General features: G+C 38.2%; 1 protein-coding gene across 6 annotated transcripts in view; it reads right to left on the bottom strand.

Annotated features, from left to right (window-relative positions):
- VAV3 (vav guanine nucleotide exchange factor 3) overlaps positions 1-17672 on the bottom strand; it is a 439091-nt gene that overhangs the window by 151243 nt on the left and 270176 nt on the right. The gene's annotated exons all lie outside the window — the stretch shown is intronic.

Below are 17672 nucleotides of genomic sequence, written 5' to 3'. Positions count from 1 at the left end.
ACCACAGGGCACACTGGAGCTTCATGGAAGAGATACCTAGTAGACCCAACTTTTCCTTGGGTGCACCTGTACAATTAAATACTATTGTCAGCCATATTCTACAAAGTGGCTTGTTCCTTGTTCCTTCACAACCCCCAAAACAATTAATAATTAAATCTCCTCTTTTTCCTGTTTGTTAGTGGTACCCCCATATTTTGAATGCTGTAAAGAACAAAAACAGTATCAACATCCATCTGGTTGCAACACTGAAGCGGAGTAGGGCCGGACTACAGATGCCATTTGTGCATGCTCTGGGAATCTGATCTTTCCTGTGCACTGGAAGTGACCACAAACAGCCTGTGTGCACATAACCAGATTATGTCTGTGTGTTGGAAAGAAACTCTAGCAGCTGCATAGAAGAGTGGATGAGATCAGAGTCAGGGAGACCGCTTCAGTGACTACTGCAACAGGCTAGAAAGAGGAGTCTGAGGGTCTAAACTAAGACAGGGCCACTGGGAATGAAGAACATAGTCGAAATTAAAGATAAAGCCAACAAGAAAGAAGCATGCCAGTTTAGAGATAGACAATCTAGAAAGAGCACTCTTGTAAGTCAGCGAGGGGGCTTCCAGGTGGCCGTGCAGGCAACAGAAAGGCCAGTTAAGAGGCTAACAGGAGCCCAAAAATAAATGATGAAGCCTTCCCCGTATTTCCCTTCCTCTTGATTCCACGTGACTGGTGTCACACTTGCCAGGGCCTTCACCTCACAAATTGTCCTCTGAATCAAGGACTGCTAGTCCCTGCCCTGAGCCTTCCTTAAAGATAATGAAAGGTAAATGGAAACATATGACATAAAGTGAAGAAAAGGCAAGAAGGTACACTGGCATAGGTTCACAAGACACTCAGGGCTTACTGACTTCAGACCAGACTTTAACTGGTCATGCTGGGCTAATTTCAATGGCTAATCAGAGCCTGTTTCTTCCTGGACAACTGTTTGGCTATCACACAGGAATGTTTTCAGTCAATGATGATTTTCACTGACACACTATTCCTTTCCCCTTATGGCACCATGGCAGCCATGCTGTCCTGGGGAAATATATACTTTCTAAAAGCAATTGATTAGATGAAGGCAAATACAAAACTCCCTTGAATTTAAGTTACTGCTGGACCAAAAAAACACCACAAAACTCTAATAAAAGATTTTAATATATGCTATCAATATCCCTATCTCAGAAATAAATGATGATATGTGACAGCCTACCTTCAGGGCTGTCGAAAAAAATCAATGATCTTTTTAAAATTTGAGCTCTGATATTTGCAAAGTGCTTTTGGTTCAGATGCGGAAAAGCACTAGAGGAGTACAAACAGATAAATAAATCAATCTATTAAAAAAAAAAAAAAGAAATTGCTCACAGAAGATAAACAAATCACTCCAAAGCAGAATTTTATTAAACTCTACTTAGGTCTGATCTTCACACAAGCTACAATTCTCCCAGAAAGTCTCTCGGTGCTCTGGCTGCAAGCGCTGCGTGGACAACTTTTTATGGAGCAGTGCTGACCACTAACGGCCAGTTAGCTCATTTTGGTTTTCCCAGTCATGTCTCAGAACTATCTCTGAAGTCATTGATTAAAGTAATCAATCAATTCTCTACGCAATAATGTTCTGGCTTCCTTTGCTTTTAATATCAAAAAGCCTTCCTCAGTGAAAACCAGTAGTAATCAAGTTTCCTGGATCACACACTATCTGTGCTTTTTGATCAAAAGTTCACAGATAATTTCTTTGGCTTTGCAAAATGATGTGTTCAACCGAATCAGCACAGACTATCAATCTTATTTCTTTATTAATTTTGAATGTAAGGAATGCCTTCATTTATAATTAAACTAAATTAATTTCGAGTATTACTTTATTGTCATTATATTTCCACAGAAGGAATAAGACCTACTTATTGAATTTTCCTGATGGTTTACAGACTAGGTACACAGAATTTTAAGTATATCATCACCTTTAGGGCATGAAACATTCATCTTCCCAAAGGGATTACACTATCATCATCCCATATGTACATCCACACACGTTCTTGTAAACACACACGCAGAGTAACAACTATCTAATGTATTTTGTGAATCAAAAGAGAACAAGCACAAGGAAAAAAAATGTCATAACTTTTGGGTAGAAATAAAAGATGATGAGATTACAGTATTAATTTTGTATCACGCTTAGCTTCCACGCTTCCCTCATGCTCTTTTTCCATTCAACAAGGCTTCAACATATTCAAGACACAGGCTGCACAGAGTCAAACATAAAAGCAAAATTCCTAATACTGCAGGAAAACAATGGATCACAAATATTTTTAAAGCCCCTTATTAAGGTGAATGAAGTCCCAAAGAAAGAAAGAGGGACCCTTGCCTTGCCTGGGTCCCCTGATCATGTCGGTGGGGGGTTGGGGGGTGGGGAGGACCTGAGTCCTTCCTTAGCTTTTTTTCTCCTTGCCCAGCACTCTGTGAACTCCACTAAGTTGTCTTTTCCATTTGTTCTCCTATTCTGTTTTCAGGATGCTGAATATGATCTCCACTGTTAAGTCTCAGGATCTTTAAACCTTCATTATTATTCATCATTAGCATTATCCTCAGCTGCCTTACTTTTCCTCCAAATTATTAAAAATATCACTAAGGCATAAATTAATCATTAGGCATTTAACCTCTAAACACCTTTATGAAACCAGATTTGCTGGCAATTTTACATAAATGTGAATTCTTACTTTCCAAATAAATTCAAAAACCAACTGCAAACAGTCTACTAATAAACATTTAAAATTAATATTTGACTATTTCCCCAACCAGTCAGATATTCAGATTGTCAGCCTATCTAGTATATTCAAAATGGCCAGCTAGCCATATTTTAAATTAAACATAAGCCCACGGGATTTAGCTTTGTGCGCTTTGCACATTTAGACTTGTGTCAATATCAAGAGTCAATACAAACCTAATACTAAAACACTCAATCTCTTATGTTGAAATTTTATAAAACCAAGATTCTCTTAAAGCATCAATACCTTTTAGAGTCATTTTTAAACCCCAAAATAAACTCAATCTAAGGGGAGTTTCATTATAATTGAATATGGAATTGCAAGTCAGACTGGGCAACACATTAAACAATTAAACAAGCAAGAAGTTTAATTAAATTTCTAATTCACGTTGGATTTCACTCTATCCTACAATTATAAGGTTTCAAGCCAGTATCAAGAATTCAAGAGTGCCTTGCTGAAAACATATCTGCAATGTCAATAGTGAGCAATATATTAATGTCAAATAGATGGGGAATAATGGCTCCTATTGCCAAGATCCACTGGAACCTGGTTGCCTTTTTCTCCTCTACCCCAAGTCCACTAGTCCCTGGACAGGGTAGTGGCAGATTTTCATGACAAAGATAATGGAAAAAGAGGTAAACTGCTTCATTTTATGGAAAAAGAACCTGATATAAAGTTGCTTTTGAAAGAAGGGGACTCACCAGGAATTGAAGAACCTGGAGTCTAGTTTCAATTCTACTTGCTACTCCTGTGTCTTTGGGAAAATTCCTTTGTAGACAAAGTTACCCTGGGTCCAACAGGATACAAAATCTGAGCTCATCCACCACAGAGGCATTTAAGGAAAAAAAAACTCACTATCTGTTAATTCGTCTATCTGTAAAAATGGCTGAGGCAAGAGAGGGTGGGTGTTGTTCCTAACCTCTGTGGTTCCAAAGTTAAGGCTCTTTATTACACTGCCCTGAAGTAAAACCTTCAAGGGGAAAGCCTCGTGTCTATGGATACATATCGTACATAAATATGTATGTGCAGAATGAGTGTGTGTGTGTTTGTGTGTGTTTGTGTGTGTGTGTGTGTGTAGCACAAAATGTCCCCAAGAAGCTGTACTGAGGAAAAGGCTTAGCACAAACTACTTATCAACTTGCACATGTTTAATGCTCCAAGGAAAAAGAATGCTCAGCTACATAACCAGATAAAAGAAAAGAGTCTGCAAGACAAGAGACAATAATGCAAGCCCAGAGCTCAACATACAGAGTCAACACTGTCGCAAAGCATCATTGTAATCTTGAGGCTTCCTATCTAGAAGAATTCAGAAGAGTTCCTAATTCATTACTCCAAGTCTGTATGGTATGTAGACAATCCATTAGGTTGCTTTTATGGTGTTCCTTCTGGTAAATCAAAGCCCTCTAAAACAGTTCAGTTTTTTTCTCCACCTGAAAGATGTTTAGGTCATGATAATTGGAAAATACAATTCAAACCCCTACCACAATTAAATAGGCCAGGAATAGTTTTGGCTTAGTAAACCACTTATAACCTCAGGTCTGTTTTGTAATGTATGAAGCCCAATTTCCAAGCTATCTAGTTTTTAAAATGTACCAACAGCAACAGCTTTAATTTAAAATGCCAGTGTTCAATATGTCAAAGCTCAAATATTCTCTGAGAGGGAGCTTTAATGCATATATATTATTAATACACTTTCAGAGAACAGATCCCTGAGTTGATTCTGACCAATGAGTCATTAGTCAAAGACTACATAAAGCAAATTTGGTATATGATAATATATGAGAGAATTTTGTTTCTGTTTGCTCTTGCTATCCAGGGGAAAAGAAACAAAGACAAGCACAGAAGTCTTCAGTCTCCACTGAGGAGAGAAGACAATGGAGTGTAATAAAACATCATTTTTATTCCTTACTAGCCATTTGGGCAAGAAACTCTTTGGAAATGAATGGGAAAAGCCTGGTCTTGTACCATGATGGAATCTCTATGCCATCATGAGCTGTGTGGCCCAGGCAGGTACTTCTATCTCTGGTCCTCAGCTTTCTTATTAGAGAGAGAGAGAGAGAGAGAGAGAGAATTGCCCCTGTCATTAGTTCCATGAAGATTTAATAAGACAAATATTAAAAGCATAGCATGGTACTTGGAAGACAAAGTTAATGTCACTGAATATTAATTCTCTCATAGGATTGATGCCAGAAAAGATTGGAAGAATAATAAATTCTAAAGGGTTTTTGTTGTTTACTATAGCAAACTTCATAAAGTAAGACAGTAATATTTTTATGAATTTTTTAATTTATAAAGTCCATTAATTTAGGGGATTTGTGATTTTTGAGAAATTTTTTTCCTTTTCCTCAAAGGGCTAGCTGCTTTGTGCAAACTATGATATTGCAGATACAAAGGTGTGGATAGGACTAAAACCACCAGCCACTGGAATATTCTAATAACTTCTAAGTCAGATAATCTGAGCTCCCAATCTCAATGTTTTTGAGGCAAAGATGTTTAGAAGAAATTCTGCTATTCTAATAAGCAACAGACAGGCCAAACACATGCTTCTGATAACTGCTTCAAATTGGGCCCTCCCCAGTGAAAAGAGGCTATTCAACATTAGTCCAAAGTTCATCCTAAAGGACAAAAATGAGTGTTATCACACTGTGTTCCTATCTCTAGTGACTTGTGTGATGTACATTCAGTGTTACCACAGTACAAACATATACATTTAAGAATCATCTTAATCCACACTGTTAACTAGCCAGAGCTTATTTAGTCTCAGACCCATAAGGCTCTTCCTCCCCATTGCCCTTACTTCTAAAAAGATAATTTAAACTCTGAGACTGAAATCATATTCTTTAGACAACTGGAAAAAAGAAAACACCATCAAATCAAATCAAACCTTTGCATACATTATATTAAGCACAATTCTATAATGTGATCAAAAGTCTCTCTAATAATTAATTTATAAATTAAGACTTAACTTACTTTATTTTAAGGAAATTCTCTGAAGCCCAAGTCATCCTTACAAATTGTTAATAATAATGCATGTTATTATTTGATTCTGTAAAAAAATATCCAATTTTTACCCTACAGCATCATTACAAAATAAGTGGAAAGTATTTAGGTTCTAAATCATATTTTTCATTCAGTATGTGAATATAGCATACAAAAATACCTCTTCTTATAAAACAAACTGAAGGAAACTTTCATCTTCAGAGAACAACAGTAGGTATTCTTGCTATAAGTGAGACAGCATGGGGCAAAGGAAAATGCCTGGATTGAGATTCAAGATCAGTCTCTGCCAATTGTTAAGTTAAAAAAAAAAAAAGCACACACGAAACACTTAATCTCTCCTCTATTTTTTTTCTTTTTCTCCTTTCTTTCTTTCTTTCTTTCTTTCTTTCTTTCTTTCTTTCTTTCTTTTTTTTTTTAAAGATAATACCCCCTGGCTACCTCACAGCACTCCTTAATAATCAAATGAAGTATTATCCAAAAATGCTTTGGAGACTATAAAGCACTATATAAGAGTAAGGCATTATCCCTGTATGCCACCAGACTCTAAATACTCTAAATGAAGGAATTAAAATCTGAAATCTTCCTTATAATACTCAGAATCAGAAAAAATGCCATGCATAATTCAATCAGAAGGCCCCAAATTGATTTCTAAATGCCTTTAAAATTAAAACTGCCTCATTTACTTTTTTTTGCAGGGATGACAGCAATTGGCATCACACCCTGTCCATAATACTGGACTGAAACTAAACATTAAATTTACCTATACCTTTATCTGATCCAGGTTACCATTCAACTAAACTAGATAATGAAACCATCTTTCCAAATTAAGTTTCTTTTTATTTAAGAGAAAGAATGTTTAAAACACAAAGTTGGAGGAATAGCTACCTTCCAATATCTGAAGGGTTACCAGTAGAGGAAAGAAATATGTTCTACTTAGGCCCCAGAAATTACATTAGGAAATCACACTTACACAGACAGGTTTCATTCAATCCACTGTAAGGAAGAGTTATGGGAGAAAAAAACACCTAGAACAAATTAATTTTTCTAAATTACTTATCTGTGTTCTATGGCATTTTCCCTAATTATACTAAAAGCAAAAAAAAAAACCCATATATGATTAACCTATAACTTTTTCTACATGAAAAACAAAAACTTCAGCTGCAAATGTCTTTCTTATATTGCCCAGAAGGTCACTAACTTTCAAATTTGCCTGGTAGCATCACATGCACTGGATTTTTCTACGCTGAAATTTCCCAATTCCATTCTCCTCACATCAAATCATGCGTGCTATAAGCCTTCATTTACCTTGCAATTTACCACTGCTTTGCATTGACATTATAATGCTGACTTGAAAATATGCCTTGTTAGAATGTAAACCCCGTGAGAGAAGAGAATTGCCTTACTCATCATTATTTCCAGGCTGCCTAGACCAGTTCCTGGGCAGGAGGTAGGAGATGCTCATGAAATACATGAACAAACAAATACAGATATACAATATTTAGTCTCATTCAATCACTGTTTCAAGTTTGACTTTCCTCTCTCTCCAACTAGACAGCTATTGACTACTCTCTTGTGAAGAGGAAAAACAGTTTCTCCCTTTGTTTCCACTGTAAAGACTGCCAATCTTCGATCTTAGCTTATTTTGTATTGTATGACCAAAGTAATAACTCCTATGATCTAATAATTTCTTATCAAAAAATATTCTACAAGTAGTACATATGACATTAACTATCAGGTTTACACTTATAAACTAAGGCGTGCTCACTATTACAGAATTCACGGACCATGTCATTTTTTTAAGAGGAAACCATATATATAGTTGACACAATACAATGAACAGTTCCAAAACAAACATACTCTTTGTGTTATTTACGTTACCCAGACAAGCTGGAGGCAGCACAGTGACTATCACTGTTAAGTTAAACAGCCCTCTATTATGCTGAGTGAAATAAGTCAATCGGAGAAGGACAAACATTATACGGTCTCATTTATTTGGGGAATATAAAAATCAGTGAAAAGGAATAAAGGGAAAGGAGAGAAAATGAGCGGGAAATATCATAAAGGGAGACAGAACATGAGAGACTCCTAACTCTGGGAAATGAACTAGGGGTGGTAGAAGGGGAGGTGGGCGGGGGGTAGAGGTGACTGGGTGATGGGCACTGAGGGGGGCACTTGATGGGATGAGCACTGGGTGTTATGCTGTATGTTGGCAAATTGAACACCAATAAAAAATAAATTTATTAAAAAAAGTTAAACAGCCCTCTTTGCATTATTATTCATTTAAGAAGAAGAAAAGAAAAGCACAACAGATCAAAGGGTCTGTTACAAAAGCTCAGAGAAACCCAACACTAATTCAATTTAACAATGTTACTTGCATTTAGTTTTTACAGAATAATGCTTATTGGTTGATGGAAATTTTGGTATCTATCCATTCCTCTTCCTGCATAGGACTCCTCCTTTATAAGCATGCTCAGGAATGCCAGAAAAATGTCAAGTAAGTATTAAATATAACCAGAGAAAAAGGAGAGAGGTTGATCCCCACTAGGCAATAACAGAACAAGAATACTATTTAATATTTACTAATGCTTTGTCATGCATGAAATGCTTTTACATGTTTCTGGATCAAACAGGCTACTGAAAGACTCCATTTAATGACAGCTGTGGTTTTTCTGAGCACTGTCCCGTGTCCTACTTCCTTTTATTGCTGCCAGGAAGCTGCGGTTTAGTTCCCTACACTGACTTAACTGCCAATTTTGAAAGGTTATAGATAATACATTAGATTCAGGGAGAGTTGAGCTGGCTTCAACTTGGGAGATTAATGTGAATAGGTCAGTACCATGAGATTCAGCACAGCCCAAGGCCAAGAGATCAAGTCTGCATGGATCTCATATCCATAAACAAATTCTTCATATTAAAAACTGGTAAAGAAAGCCTTTTAAGGAGAAAAAAAGGTTGTTTTTAAAGAAAAACATTTCTCCAAAAACACAAAAATGCACGTGGGCAGACAGTACAGAGCTGCTTTGTGGACTAATATTTTGGTAATATGCCGTAAGGCTACCAGTTTCCAGTAGACATTGACACAGGCTTTGAACACCCAGAAAATGCCAAAGCAGGTGTTAGCAAAGTAAAAATGTCACTCCCACATAGGGCACATCCAGGAAGGCTCACCCTTGGGCCAACTCTTGATACCACCAGAGTCTTCCTTTGCTCCTTCTAATTTTCTTGGTGTGCTTGCCAGGGAGGGAATTTCAGAATAATTAACAGGCACAAATGTCATTACTGCTGGAAAGAAAATGCCCAAGAGCACAAAGAGCCATCATGGACCACAAAGTCATCTTTGCTGATGTGGCTGACTATTAAGGAAAGAAAAGCTTACCCTGTTGTTGCTACTGGCCTGGATTCTTTGGGCCTCACAGTCCTTTCTAATAAACCACATAATAAAACTTAATGAAACCAGATACCTGAATAGGTGCAGTCTGGTCTTGGAGCAGATATTCTTGATATTCATTTGGACAGTACAAAATAATGTCAAATACAGATAATACATCCAGGGATTTTTGCTTTGGTTTTGGTGGAGTGAAAACATTCTGTAGCTAAATCATCATGATGGCCTCAACAGGAATTAGTGCTACTAAGAAGAAAAAAAAAAAAAAGTCACACAACTACAAAAGGCCACCGGGTGGTTCCATTATAGCAGAGACTATTTAGTGGTAACACATACTCACTACATTCCCTAGGCCTAAATCATCATCTTTGGGTTGTAACACATGGGCGCTAACTGCAGCTCATGAGCCAAATATGGCCCACCACCTGTTTTATTGGAACACACCATGCTTGTTCATTTATGTATTATCCACGGATGTGTTATTACTGCAACGATAGAATTGAGTAATTGTGACAGAGACCATATGGTCCACAAAGCCTAAAATATTTACTTTCTGGCCCCTTACAATAAAAGTATGTTTGGCCCCTGTTCTAAAAGATAAAATTCATAGTCTCAAAAGATATTTACTTATATATTTGAGAAGATCCAAGTAGACCTCCTAATGAAGAAAAGGAGCAAGAGAAGAAAAGATGAGAAGAATACCACCATGCCCGTAGTAGTAGTAGTAGTAGTAGTAGTAGTAGTAGTAGTAGTTTGGACCTGCTCTAAAATTTTCTGACTTAGTTTCATGTAGATGGAAGAAGGGTCTCCATCTAGGCAAAAGTGTACACACAGTGTTTAAATGTGCACAATACAATGCCAAGTTAAATATTATAAATATGGATCACTCACTAACCAGTTGCAAAGAGCATCCTCACTTGCGACACTCAGCAGATTTCTTAATCTTGAACTGACATAACATAACACAGCTTTATTCCTCTAAATCCCAGAATGGCGAGGGTAGGCACGATCCCTCTGGCCTGACTAGTCAGGTCCCAGAGGAGAAGCAGTGATTCCAGGCCTACTGGTCCACTGTAGGGAGCAGCATATAGTGAGGAGGGTCCAACTGAGAAGGCCAAGGAGACCAGTGAAATGGCAGAGGAAACAGGTGCATAGAAATGAGCCTCTCTTGTGCCACCTGCCAGTATCACAAAATCTAGGCCATGACTGCATTTATTCTGGGTCAGGAGCTGGGATAGAGGGAAATGTGAGGAAGTAGGTATGCTCTGAGTACCTCAGAACCAAACTGGAGTTTGAGCCAAATTCTTCCCACATCTTCCAGAGGCAAGGAGGCCCAGATAGCATGTGAACTCCATATTGCTCTGCAGTTTCCAGCAAAACTAGAGATTAGGTCAGCATTATGTGAAAGAGTCTAGGTAATATGGAGATTACCCATATGCTGGTTGGTTCTAGAAGTTCCATCCAAGCATCGAGTCAGTCTGCCAGAAAGAAACATATATGGAAGGAAAAAAAGAAACAACCTAGAAGCATCAGGTTGGATGACTACAAAAATGCCTTTAAGAAACTAAGTTTTATTTTTGAAGGCTAATTTAAGAAAAAAAATAATTATATGTAACATCAACTTCTAGAATCTCAAAAACTCTCATGCCGCTAGTAGAGAATATGTTTTTGAGTATCTCCTACCTAAGGACCCAAATTATAAAACGTTCTTATCATGCTAGAAAAAGTTTCTTTCCATCAAGGGCAGTTGTGATATTTTTGTCCAACAATAGAATTCCTTAACCCATCAAGTCTTTGGGGTTTTTTTTATTACCCTTATCAGAAAACTTGAATAAAATTTCAGATTTACATTAAAACTATGATTTTCCACTATGTGCCAGGAGCTGTGCTAGCTGTTCACATGCTCCTCATGCATGTGAACAACACTGACAGGATGTGTATCATCTTGGCGTTTTTAGTCCAAGGGAGAAAGAGTCACAAAATGGATCCAATGGTGACCCCATTAACCGAAGGGCTAAGGCAATTCATCCTTGGCAACTCAAAGGTACACATATAGAAACTGAAATAACCAAAAGGCAATTGCATTCTTTACTTAAGATTTCAAAGGACATAAAAGGGAATATAATTCAGAATCCACAGATATGTATTTCAAAAGGAGCTTTTCTCCTTTCCAAATTCTTCAAACCCCCATAGCTCCAGAGCCTCATTCATACCAAAAGCCCAAATTTCCTTTCCATTCCCAGAACCAAGAAGCTTTCTTTTTTTCCTTTCTTCTAGCATTAACCATACAGTTCATATTAGCTTCTCTCTCAGTAAGCAAGAAGGAATCTCTATTCCTTAGGAGGAGAAAAAATAGGTGATAATGGGCAAGCACCTAACAGATTCTCTTTAACAAGCAGGGGGTGGAGGAGTGGAGGGAAGGCTATAAATACTACCCTTGGATAATTTTTGTCGGGCCATATAATTACAATTGTGAGAGTATACTGGGGAGGTAAGGTTACTGATTTAGCATAAGGGTCAGGAAAGATCCCTCTTACGAAGTGACCATTTAAAACCAAGATCAATAGGATACAGAACAGGAGGAAAGGCCATCCTGGGTAGGGAAGCCTCAAAGGTGGTTGCCTGAGGCCTGTGCATTCTCCAGGAACTGAAATCCACTCAATCTAACCACCGTAAAATGAGCACAGGTAAGACTGATAGGAGATTGGCTAGAAGGACAGGCAGGATAAAATCATAAAATCACGAAGGGCCTTTAGGTCCTGGCAAGAAATTGGAGATTATATCTATTGCAATAAATAGCCAATGAAAGGTTTGAAGGAGGCCAGGCCACAAATGGATCACCCTGGATGCTTCCTGAAGAGCAGACTGGTAAGGGGGGGGGAGGGGGGCAAGGAAGACAGAAGCTCAGTAGAGATGTGAAAGGCTTAAACCAGGGAGGTGAACATGAAGATCGCAACCAAGTGGTCAGATTCAATCTGCAGTGATTGGTGAGAAACTGACCACAGGCTGAGGGAGAAAGGCACTTCCTGGACTTCCATCTATTTACACTTCAGCAAATGGGATTGGGAGGAAGATATTATTCAGCTAGAAACACCCAAGAGTTCAGTCTTTAAATTCAATCCGTTATATATTAACTAAAAATTATTATATTTATAAATTACAGTATTTAAATTCAATTGCAATAGCTCCCTCATTGTTATACGCTCAGGGCTTCCAATAATATCTGGCAACAAGGCAAGTGCTCAGTAAGTACTTGGAGAATGAATGTAATTTCCTCCAGTAATTATCTCTATGATATTCAAACTATCTGAGCAATATCTTTAAACAAATTTTATGTTTTTTAAATTGTTTGATAAAATATAATTTCATATTTAAAATGTGAAAAACATACTCATTGCTTTTATAATACAAACTACAGAAGGTAAATTTCAAGAAAGTATTCTTATCTAGTAGATCCTGAGTGTGAGGAAAATGCTTTGAAACATTGTTCTGTTTGACCTCTGATGATTTAAATTTTTCTTTTTAATTCCGTGGCATGTGTGCTTTTTATGGTGAGTGACCTCAAATTCCTTCTGGAAGTAAATGGGGGGAATAAATTAGAAACACTGTGGCTCAGCTCAAATGCAATTTGTGGAGTTTAATAGCTAGATTCCTGCCCCGGGCCCCACCCTAGCTAGAGAGCAGTCCTTTAGCAGTTCGAGGTTCATCCTAGGAAACAAAGTTCAGGGCCTGTCCTTCCAGATGTCCAACATGACAATGCCGCCTGGTCCCAGAGTCCCTTCCTGGCTCTATAATTTCCACATCCCCTTCTCCTACTCTTCTCCCAACAACCACAGTCTTTGCATTTAACACTTAGCAACAAATTGCTAACTTAGCAATTAGCCCTAACTACCCTGGGCTAATCTCTGAGCACACGTTAGTATCTCTCTGTTATTCTTCCTAAGAAAACCATGTAGCACTGTGCCATTATGGCACACAATGAAGGAAGCTTAGACAGTGGGAATAATGATAATACATCTTCCAAGAGACCTTCTTTATTCAAAGGACTTATATATATTGTTAAAATTTCAAGAACTGAGTCAAGTCAGTCAGATTAAATTCCAGCCAAGGGAACCTTTCAGTTGCCTTCAGTAAACACTACAGAGGCTGGTTCTGAAACTACCACTCTACCACTTTCTACCATTTGTAATGCTTCCCCTTGCCATTTTACTTTTTCTTTCTTTAAAATGCCTTCCTAGTCTATTATTCAATCTATTTATTTCATATTTTATCCAACTTTGACTTATTTCTGGAACAGTTAAAGAAACTGCATGATCTTCAGGTTTTAGTTACAGTGAGGGGGATAGAGGGGACCAGAAAAAGAAAATCTGACTCTAGTCTTAAGTAACAGGATTTGAGTCCAGTTGCTTATTTTAGCACCTTCATGGATAAAGAAATTGCTATGAACTGAGATCCTGAACTCTATTATAAATTATATAGCAATGAAGTTGTACAAATTTGCTAAAACACTCCCATTATTGCTAGTTTCTGGAGCTATAAAATGGGTATAACAATGTTTATCAATTTAAATCAAACAGGAGAACTCATAAAAACAACACTGGATACAGGGGGTTGGGGGAAAACATATCCATAAGCTTCCTGACAATATTTTCAACATTGCTATAGGCACTCACATCCACATTCTCCTGTATCATTACAAAAACTAGCTAAAGCTAACAAAAATATTTGCCATCTTACTTCACAGAAAAAGAAAACTAAATGGAATTGTGAGACAGTGACAAAAGCACTTTTGGAAATAAATTAAGAATAAGCAATGTGGAATGCCCGGGTGTCTCAGTGGTTGTCTGCCATCGGCCCAGGGCGTAACCCTGGGGTCCTGGGATCGAGTCCTGCATCGGACTCCCTGTATAGGACCTGCTTCTCCCTCTGCCTATGTCTATCGAGTCCTGCATCGGACTCCCTGTATGGGACCTGCTTCTCCCTCTGCCTGTGTCTCTGCCTCTCTCTCTCATGAATAAATAAATAAAATTTTTTAAAAAAGAAACAACATATATGCATTCATCTCTTAAAGATGTTAAATACATTCTTCAGAGCGGAGTCCCCCAGAACTAGGGTTCCCAGCCTTATTTGGTTCAGTAACCATTCCAACAACCTCAAGCAATCCATCCTGCTACCAATTCTCACAGGAGAAAAAGGAAAAAAAAAGTTGTTCTCCCTGCCCTATCCAAGTGGGTCACTGCTGCTTTTCTCTTTGTTCAGCCTTTCTAACAGAGGTTTGCCAAATTCTGACATGGTTCACTGCATATTTTAAATGCTGGAAGTGGTTATGGCCAAAGAAGGTCAGAGAACACGGCTACTGAGCAGGGGTGGGGATGTGCCCGGCAAAGACACAGGCTGAGATTTAGGTCACCTCTGGGGAGATGATACACATTTACTGGGTACTTACTGTTTATTGGTATTCATGCTTTTCTATGGTCTTTTTTAATGTTCTAAATTAAAAGCGGTATTTTAAACATCTTAAAGGTGATTTGCAATTTTTTTTAAATAAAAATGATCCAATCATCCTATAAACAGCAGAACTGCCATCTTCTGTAAATAGACCTGGCAAGCATTTCATCAGTCTTAAAATATCACCTCCCCTGATTTCCCACCACCCTCCCACCGATGCCTCCCTTTCTTTCTCTGAGTTCCTTAAAGCAACACTCCAGAACGCTCAAGAGGACCTGTGTGTCCCATGTTAGTGCTAAAGACACTGGCAGAAACCAGCGTGGGGAGGTACCCGAGGCTTACTGTTGTTAATGGGCTGTCAGGAATGCTGCTGGACTTCTTAGTTTTCTTTTATTCTCCCTGGCTTATAGAATAAGGGTGCTAGAACTTTAGATAATGGATAAAATAACAAAATTTGAACAACAGGTAACATCGTAAGCTTCAGAACTCACCTAGATTATCCTATTTTCCTGAACACAAGACAAGCAGGAACTGTCTTACTAAGCAGGGCTTTCCTGCATAACAAGCCTCAAAAAAGAGGGGAGGAAATAAAATAATGGAATATTCTGATGCTTGAGTAAAATCCTGACTAATTTTACTTTGCCATAATTGGCATAATCCCTGCTTATAGAAGCCCTCAACTTCGACTTTGAGCAATTCTCAAAAAAGGTACTTCCACCCTCTCACCATCTGCATGGGCAGTCAATGGAATTCTGAAATACAAACAGCCACTTGGAGGTTTAATTATATTGGTGAGGTGCCTCGAAGATGCTCAAAGATTAAGAATCCTGGTTTCCTATGCGTGGTACAGCCATCTTTCTTGTGGTGAAACAATTTCAATCCACCCATACTCCCATAGGTATACAGCTATAAAGCAGTGACTAGTAGTTGTCTACAAGTGCAAATTTCTCCTTTCTTCCATAAGACAACTTTGATTCTCAGCCAAGCACTATCCTGCCTGGAATAAAGATTGTATTTGCTAGGTTCCCTGTGACAGATGTGGCCACATGACCAAGTTCCAGTCAGTATTATGTAACAGAAGTCTGTGGTGTTATCTGTCTGCAAAGGATGCTTAAAAGTGAGGGGTCACCTTCTGCTGCCTAGGATACGGAGTTTATAACGAGCTCCAGGGCTACCTTGGACAACAAAGTGACAAATCTTGAGTACAGAAGCCAAATGCTGATAATGGACAGCAAAGACCTGAGCCTGGGTCCCTGAGGATACCCAGTGAGCCACCAGGCTACCCCTCATCTACCTACCCCAGATTTTTTTTTAACACAAAAGAGATAAAAGCATCCAACTTATTAAATCTCTGGTATCCAGTGTAAAGCGGTTTGATTTATGGCAACTGCACAAAATGTTAACTGACATGCTTAACATACAGTCTAAGGAGCCTGCATGCTCTGGATAAGAAATGTAACTTCCTTCCTCTGCAGAAATTTTTTCACTCACCTACAGATAATATAGCCAAAGAGAACCCATAAGAAAATACTAGCCTAACATCATTCCCACAAGAGCAAAGGCCTGAGATCAGCCCTGCCTTTGCCCTCTGTCACCAACCCCTGGTAAACAAGCCTACCACTTGAAACCTCGTTAAAACAGCACCCTAGGTTTATGATGTAGCCCACCACCCATAAGACACTGGGCCGATGTCACCAACTTCATCATTCAGGCCCCACCCAGGGGACCTGTAGTGTAGCTGTGGCATCAATGCACACATCTGCTAACCTCTTGTTTCACCATTGTGACCAATAATAATACATTATACGGGCTATAATGGTATACTGGGATGGTGCCTTCAGATTTTGCAAATCCTCATGAGTACAAGAAGATCCTAAATATAAAACAATATTAGTAATAGTGCTAACAATAAATATCACCTATTGTTCAACACCATGTGACTGCTGGTGTACCATTTGGCGAGCACTCTGCCTGAAACATATTATCTGGAATTCAAAATATTATTATCCTTATTTTACAGAGGAGGAAACCAAGGCTCTGAGAGATAATGAATTTAGCTGAGACTATGCAGCCAACTCACGGCAGTGGTTCTTGCTGAATCCAGAATTGTCTAAGAGCTTAAAACTATTTTAGCAGCACAATCATTCCTCTTTAAATGTTAGATAAAATAATCTCAAGAAAATCTGTTTTTCTCACTTCAGAACTACACTAAAACATTCTAATCTTGCCCCCATTTTACATTAACATAGGCATTTCTTAAAACAAAGCAAAAGAAGAAACAAACAAAAAGTCTGATAGAATTTGTCCACAAATGGTAAACAGTGCTAGAATACAAATGAAACAAATCACAAAAGTGTTGGTTGGGTTTTTTTTTTTTTTTTTTTTTTTGGTTTCTTTTTCTTCTGAATTTCACCTCTGCTAACAGTTTCAATTTCAGGGTGACCTCCATGTTTTCATAATAAGGGTCACTATGGACCTTTTAATCCCAAAACATCAAAACTAAAACGAAACCCCTATAAGAACATGTTCTTGTGTACTTGTGTAATTACATCTCTTTATGCTATTCTCTTTGAAATAGGTCTGACTTATTTCTACATCTTTCTCGAGCTTCCACTTTAATAAAAGGAAAGAACACTGAAAGAAATCAAGCCCTTCAAACATTCGCTGAATACATCAAGCATTTATCTAGGACCCAAACCATAAATGAGCTAAAAAAAACAAATGAGGGGAAGAAACGCATCTTTCTATTAAGATCTGTATATGGATGAAGGTGTAGGCTTGTGAGCTATTTCTAATCCAAAGAGCTACATAAAATACAGTAATTATATCAAAAGTTTATCATTAAGAATAGTGAATATTTTCACAGGCTGCAGAAAGCTAAAGAATTACAACATGCTCAGGAGGAGAAAGTCAAACAGAAGGTTAGAGCTCCCTCTGTCTTTTTCTTGAAGAAATTTGCCACGACCTCCCTCCCACGTTGCCTGGCCAAGGTCCCAGGCAGAGCTGCGGGCCCCAGGCCCAGTGTCTCCCAGACTCCACACACGCTGCGAGTGCTG

Source organism: Vulpes vulpes, chromosome 3, assembly GCF_048418805.1.
Source record: "Vulpes vulpes isolate BD-2025 chromosome 3, VulVul3, whole genome shotgun sequence".
Lineage (NCBI taxonomy): Eukaryota > Metazoa > Chordata > Mammalia > Carnivora > Canidae > Vulpes > Vulpes vulpes.
This window is presented reverse-complemented; position numbering and strand designations above follow the sequence as displayed.